The sequence below is a fragment of the Lithobates pipiens genome, unplaced genomic scaffold (genome assembly GCF_037356315.1).
Source record: "Lithobates pipiens isolate NorthernLeopardFrog02 unplaced genomic scaffold, aLitPip1_a1.2 Scaffold_23, whole genome shotgun sequence".
Classification (NCBI taxonomy): Eukaryota; Metazoa; Chordata; class Amphibia; order Anura; family Ranidae; genus Lithobates; species Lithobates pipiens.
In genome coordinates, this window is record NW_027507785.1 from 331,426,042 (window position 1) to 331,433,380 (window position 7,339).

A 7,339-nucleotide genomic window follows, 5' to 3' on the forward strand; every position below is an offset into this window, starting at 1 on the left:
TACGTACAGTGAAGATAGTCACCCCCTCCAACTACGTACAGTGAAGATAGTCACCCCCTCCAACTACGTAGAGTGAAGATAGTCACCCCCTCCAACTACGTAGATTGAAGATAGTCACCCCCTCCAACTACGTAGAGTGAAGATAGTCACCCCCTCCAACTAGGTAGAGTGAAGCTACTCACCCCCCCTCCAACTACGTACAGTGAAGCTAGTCACCCCCCCTCCAACTACGTACAGTGAAGATAGTCACCCCCTCCAACTACGTACAGTGAAGATAGTCACCCCCTCCAACTACGTACAGTGAAGATTGTCACCCCCTCCAACTACGTACAGTGAAGATAGTCACCCCCTCCAACTACGTAGAGTGAAGATAGTCACCCCCTCCAACTACGTAGAGTGAAGATAGTCACCCCCCCCCCCCCCCCCCCACTATGTAGAATATAGATAGGTGTCAGTAATGGAGTGGTGAGGTCCTTTTGGGGGTGGTGCAGGTGTCAGTAATGGAGTGGTGAGGTCCTCTTGGGGGGGGGGGGGGGGGTGGGGGGGTGCAGGTGTCAGTAATGGAGTGGTGTGACACTCTGGGGGGTGGTGTCTGTGCTGAAGGTATCGGCAGAGGTTCTGGTTTCTGGTGATATCACGCCTTTGGATTCCAGTATAAAATAGCAGAATATTGTTCATAGAGATGAGTGAATGCAGCTGTCTAAACAGAAAACCTCAACTCCCCCTCCCTCCTTTTATACCCCCCTCCTCTTATAACCCCCCCCCCCTCCTCCCCCACCTTTATACTTCTCCACAACTTTATCCCTGACCTGTCTGGTGTGTTCCTCGGCCTTCATTGCTTGTGCACTAAGGTTCTCTAACAAACCTCGGAGGGCTTCACAGAACAGCTGTATTTATACTGAGAATAAATCACACACAGGTGGACTCTATTTACTAATTAGGTGACTTCTGAAGGCAATTGGTTCCACTAGATTTTAGTTGATTTGAGTAAAGGGGGCTGAATACAAATGCCCCCCCCCCCCACACTTTTCACATATTTATTTGTATCATTTATCATTTTCCTTCCACTTCACAATTATGTGACACTTTGTGTTGGTCCATCACATAAAATCCCAACAAAAGACATTTACATTTTTGGTTGTAACATGACAAAATGTGGAGAATTTCAAGGGGTATGAATACTTTTTCAAGGCACTGTAAGTATTTGGAGTTTCTGAAGAGTTGGATATTTTGACAGAAGACGGGCAATGAAAAAGTCTGGAAAAAAAAACAGCGTGGTTTCCCCCTCAATCCATACCAGGCACTTCAGGGAAACCTGCGCCGAGGAATTGGGAGAGTTTATACGGCTCCATAATGAGATTTACGAAGCAGGAAAGAGAAGTCGGGACTGTGATGTTTCTGGTGATCACAAACCTCGGGGAGTCGCTCCAATGGTGGAGGGATGTCCCACCAATGGTGGAGTGATGTCCCACCAATGGTGGAGGGAATGGTGGAGGGATGTCCCGCCAATGGTGGAGGGAATGGTGGAGGGATGTCCCGCCAATGGTGGAGGGATGTCCCACCAATGGTGGAGGGAATGGTGGAGGGATGTCCCGCCAATGGTGGAGGGAATGGTGGAGGGATGTCCCGCCAATGGTGGAGGGATGTCCCACCAATGGTGGTGGGAATGGTGGAGGGATGTCCCGCCAATGGTGGAGGGATGTCCCGCCAATGGTGGAGGGAATGGTGGAGGGATGTCCCGCCAATGGTGGAGGGAATGGTGGAGGGATGTCCCGCCAATGGTGGAGGGAATGGTGGAGGGATGTCCCGCCAATGGTGGAGGGAATGGTGGAGGGATGTCCCGCCAATGGTGGAGGGATGTCCCGCCAATGGTGGAGGGAATGGTGGAGGGATGTCCCGCCAATGGTGGAGGGATGTCCCGCCAATGGTGGAGGGAATGGTGGAGGGATGTCCCGCCAATGGTGGAGGGAATGGTGGAGGGATGTCCCGCCAATGGTGGAGGGATGTCCCACCAATGGTGGAGGGAATGGTGGAGGGATGTCCCGCCAATGGTGGAGGGAATGGTGGAGGGATGTCCCGCCAATGGTGGAGGGATGTCCTGCCAATGGTGGAGGGATGTCCCGCCAATGGTGGAGGGATGTCCCACCAATGGTGGAGGGATGTCCCACCGTTGCTTCCAGTGTTGTGTCCTCCATGTGAAGTACTGCGGACCTACTGCACACAATGTGGTACGGAAGGTGGGAGAGACTGTCTAGTATTTTATATTGGTGGTCTGGAGGTGTTGAGAACTGACAAGTATGGGGCTGGGAGTGCCGGCCTAACCAAAGTACTGCCATGGCAATGAACAGCTGAGGAGGAGACTGCTGGAAGTGTCAGTGAAGTGCGGGGCTCCTCTCGGGGGTGGGGGCATTGTATGTGGGATGTCTGCCGAGGACCGTCCCCCCATCGGATAGTGTCCGCCCCGTACTGCGCAGGCGCAGTTCTTGCGCTGTACGGAGGACAAGGAGACGCCGAAAGTCTCCGAAGATGCGCACTTAATAGTTCCTTGTGCCCTGAGTCCGGGTTGAAGGCCCGCCATGCAAGTGGACATACGGTATGCAGTTAGTGACAGGGCTCCTCGCGGGCTCGCTTCGCTCGCCACGTTTCGGGCAGGGCTTTCGATGCGCTCGGCAATTTTTTATTCGAACTCTATTGCCGTGTACACATGATCGGATTATCCGGCGGACTTAGAAAGAAGTCTTGACTCAAAATTGTCCGCCGGACTGCAGAGTCCGGCGGACAATCCGCCCGTTCAGGGCTGGACTGGGACAAAAATTTGGCCCTGGACTTCATCCAGACCGGCCCACTTTAATTTTGCAAACACGCAAAGAAACAGTATATAAACTGTACGCAATTGGGCAAAAAAGCCCCTAGAGATCCCTCCTTGCATCAGGGTCCACAGAGAGCCCCTCCTTACATCTGGGTCCCCAGAGACCCCCCACTTACATCAGGGTCCCCAGAGAGCCTCGCCTTACATCAGGGTCCCCATATAGCCTTCCCCTTACATCAGGGTCCCCATATAGCCTTCCCCTTACATCAGGGTCCCCAGAGAGCCCCTCTTACATCAGAGTCCCCAGAGATCATCCGCCTTACATCAGGGTCCCTAGAGAGCCAACCCCTTACATCCGGGTTCACAGAGAGCCTCTCTCTTACATCAGATTCCCCAGAGAGCCCCTCCTTACATCAGGGTCACCAGAAGGAGGGCAGGTAGTGGGCCGGGACCCTGTGGTTGGGGACTCCTGGACGGACTCTGGGCTATGGGCCCCAGATTCGTGGATTTAGCCCCAAAATTCCCCCCCAGCGATGCCACTGGCTGTCACTGAAACCGGCCCACTGAGACATCGGCCCACCGGGAAACTCCCTATAGTACCTATGGCCAGTACATGCCTGTGCCTGTCTGTGTGCTAGTCCACCGGACTTTTGAAATGAATGGACTTACCCAAACACACACGGAGGAAAGTCCATTCATTTTGAACGTGGCTCCAGGTAGGCAGGACTAGCGAAGGAAGTCAATCTCGCCGCCTCCATCGGCGAGATTGACACCTTGCTAGCCCCGTCGCCTGGTATGGATTTAAAAAACGGCGTGGGGGTCCCCCCAAAGTCCATAGCAGACCCTTATCTGAGCACGCAGCCCGGCCGGTCAGGAAAAAGGGTGGGGACGAGCGAGATCCCCCCCCCCCCCAGCTGTACCAGGCAGCGTGCCCTCAACATGGGGGGGTGCTTTGGGGACCCCCCACCCCAAAGCACCTTGTCCCCATGTTGATAAGGACAAAGGCCTCTTCCCGACAACCCTGTCCGTTGGTTGTCGGGGTCTGGGGGCGGGAGGCTTATCAGAATCCAGGAGCCCCCTTTAATAAGGGGGCCCCCAGATTCTGGCCCCCTACCCTATGTGAATGAGTATGGGGTATGATGTACCCCTACCCATTCACCTGGGGGGAAAAAAGTGTACATAAAAAAAACACAACACAGATTTTTAAAGTACTTTATTAGACAGCTCCGGGGGTCTTCTTCCGTCTTCGGGGGTCTTTTCGCCGGACTCCTCCGCTATCTTCTGCTCTTTTGCTAGCTCTTTTACTAGTGGAGGAGCCCGGCTTTCTCCTTCGTCGCCGCCGCCGTCCGGGGGGTCTTCTTCCGACTTCGGGGGTCTTGTCCCGCTCTTCGGTTCTTCTTGCCGGGCCTTCGCTTTCTTCTTCCAGCTTTTTAACTAGCGTTGGTTCGGTCTTGATGCTGTTGTCGCCGCCGCCGCCATCTTCTTCTTCATCTCTTTTTCTTCTTCTTCCTTCCGATGTTGACACAACGCTCTCTTCAGCCTTAATGGCAAGGACGTGTGGTGTGGCAACTTATATAGGGATAAGGGGCGGGGTCACCGGATGATGTCACATGGTGACTCCGCCCCTTATGATGTCACGGCCTCGGAGGATGCTGGGACTGAGAAATGACTTTTCTATGAGCGTTCGAATGAAAATCTCAGCGTATGTGGCCGGCATTAGCAGCCCATTGCCATCCTCATGGTGTCTCCAGTAGCGGTGCACCAAGAGGAAAATTCCGGTGCCGAAACCTAAAATTTAGGAGGCACTTGGCTGAAAACCGAAACTGAAATGGACAGTTTTTTCATTTTAATGAATGTAGCTGGCATTTTGGGATGTGTTTTTGCATTGAAGTCAATGGCACTTGATTTTGCATTGAAGTCAATAGAGGGTGCCTTTGCATTAACCACTTGCTTACTGGGCACTTAAACCCCCCTCAGTCCCAGACCAATTTTCAGCTTTCAGCGCTGATGCACTTTGAGTGACAATTACGCGGTCATACAACACTGTACCCAAATGAATTTTTTATCATTTTTTTCCCACAAATAGAGCTTTCTTTTGGTGGTATTTAGTTACAGCTCGGAGTTTTATTTTTTGCTAAACAAACAAAAAAAGATGCAAAAAAAAAAAAAAAAAAAATCATGTTTTAATAGTTTGTTATAAAATTTAGCAAACGGGTCATTTTTCTCCTTCATTGAAGTGCGCTGATTAGGCGGCACTGATAGGCTGCATTGGTGGGCACTGATGGGCTGCATTGGTGGGCACTGATGGGCTGCATTGGTGGGCACTGATAGGCTGCACTGGTGGGCACTGATAGGCATAGTTAAGGCGGCACTAATAGGCACAGATAAGGCGGCACCGATGGGCACAGATAAGGCGGCACTGATGGGCAAAGATGGGCACAGATAAGATGGCACGGATGGGTGGCACGGATAAGTGGCACGGATGGGTGGCACGGATGGGCACTGATAGGTACCACAGATAGATGGGACTGATGGGCACTGATAGGTGGCACTGATAGGTGGCTCTGATAGGTGGCACTGCTGGGCACTGATGGGCGGCACTGCTGGGCACTGATGGGCGGCACTGCTGGGCACTGATGGGCGGCACTGGGGTGCAGCACCTGAGGCAGATTTTGGGTGGCACTGTGGGTGGCACTGCTGGGTGGCACTGTGGGTGGCACTGTGGGCACTGCTGGGTGGCACTGTGGGCACTGCTGGGTGGCACTGTGGGCACTATGGGCACTGCTGGGTGGCACTGACAGGGGGCACTTACTTTATTTCAGGATGGCACTGCGGGTGGCAGGTGGGCACTGGCAGGGGGCAGGTGTCCTTTTACATTGCTGGCCGTGATCGGGACTGATGTCCCGAACACGGCCGCCGGCGATCGGCTTTTTTTTTTTCTCCTCGCGCTGTCAGCGCGAGGAGGAATACTAGCCGATTACCGGCTCCGTTTTATCACATGATCAGCTGTCATTGGCTGACAGCTGATCACGTGATAAGGGGTCGGGATCGACCCCTTACACGGATCGGTGATCAGGCGAGTCTCACGGACTCGCCGATCACAGAGCGCGCCGCGCGCGCCCCTCAGGGGGCGCGCAGGCCGCTCGTAACCGGGACTACGTCAATAGACGTAGTCCCGAAAATGTGGGTCCGCGCTATTGCCGTCATTTTGCAATAGCGCGGATCCCAAGTGGTTAAAGTCAATAGGGGGGCGTTTTTGCATTGAGGTCAATGGGATGCGATTTTGCATTGAAGTAAATGGGACACGATTTTGCATTGAAGTCAATAGGAAGCGGGTTTGCATTGAAGTCAATTGGGGGCGTTTTTTGCATCGAAGTCAATGGGACGCAATTTTGCAGTGAAGACAATTTGGACATGTTTTTGCATTGAAGTCACTAGGGGGCGTTTTTGCATTGAGGTCAATGAGACCCATTTTTACATTGAAGTCAAAAGGGGGCATTTTTGCATTGAAGTCAATGGGAGGGGTTTTTGCATTGAAGTCAATGGGATGCGATTTTGCATTGAAGCAATGGCGGCCCGTCCATTAGGGGTGCCCCGAGCACCGCTCCCTCTATCTACGCCACCCAATAGATGAATAAATAGAGATCATGCTATGAATAAATCTATCCACGGCCGCCACGCGGCCACCACCTGTTCATGCTTCCGGTCCCGGTACAGCAGCAGGGGTGGTTTTTTGAAGCACCCGATTAGAGCCATAGGCTCTAATAGGCTTCAAAATAGGGTGGGGCTCATGGTGCAGAGCAGTGCGCCATGAGCCCACCCTGGTGTTACAACAGCGAATGAATATTTGCTATTGAAACACTGATCTTCAATCCGGCCAATCAGAAGCAGGTCTGAGATCCATTTTCCGATTGGCCAAAAAGAGAAGAGTCCTAATTGGACGCCGAGGAGGAGGGAGGAAAACGGAAGCCGCTGCGATGCCCGTGGGGAGCAGGGGATGGGAAAGCCGCCGAGCAAGGGAAGCCGCCAGTGAAGCCCAGAGGGGAGTACTGTTTGCCCCCCTTAAAAAAACTATCACCAGCAGCCTCCGCATTGAAGTCAACCGGCTGCGATTTTGCATTGAAGTCAATAGGATTCGATTTTGCATTGAAGTTAATAGGATGCGATTTTGCATTGAAGTCAATAGGATGCGACTTTGCATTGAAGTCAATAGGATGTGACTTTGCATTGCCATTATCTGCACTTTTTTTTTCTATCTGCAAAATGCTGATAACTCTATCTTTGGCCTATCATTTTCGGCGCCCGATGTATCGGTGCATCCCTAGTCTGCAGCGTGTTCAGCCCGCAGTCTTCTGACAACACAGATACAGAACATCATGGAATTCATTCCGGCGAGTTACGAGTCGATTGTCTCTTCTCTCGGAGCTCCTCGTCTCTTCAGGTTTGTAGACGTTCCGGTCGTTTCTGGAGCAAACCACTTCCTCTTCTCTTCTCTGTCAGATGGGGAAGTCTCAGACGTCCGTTTTCTGC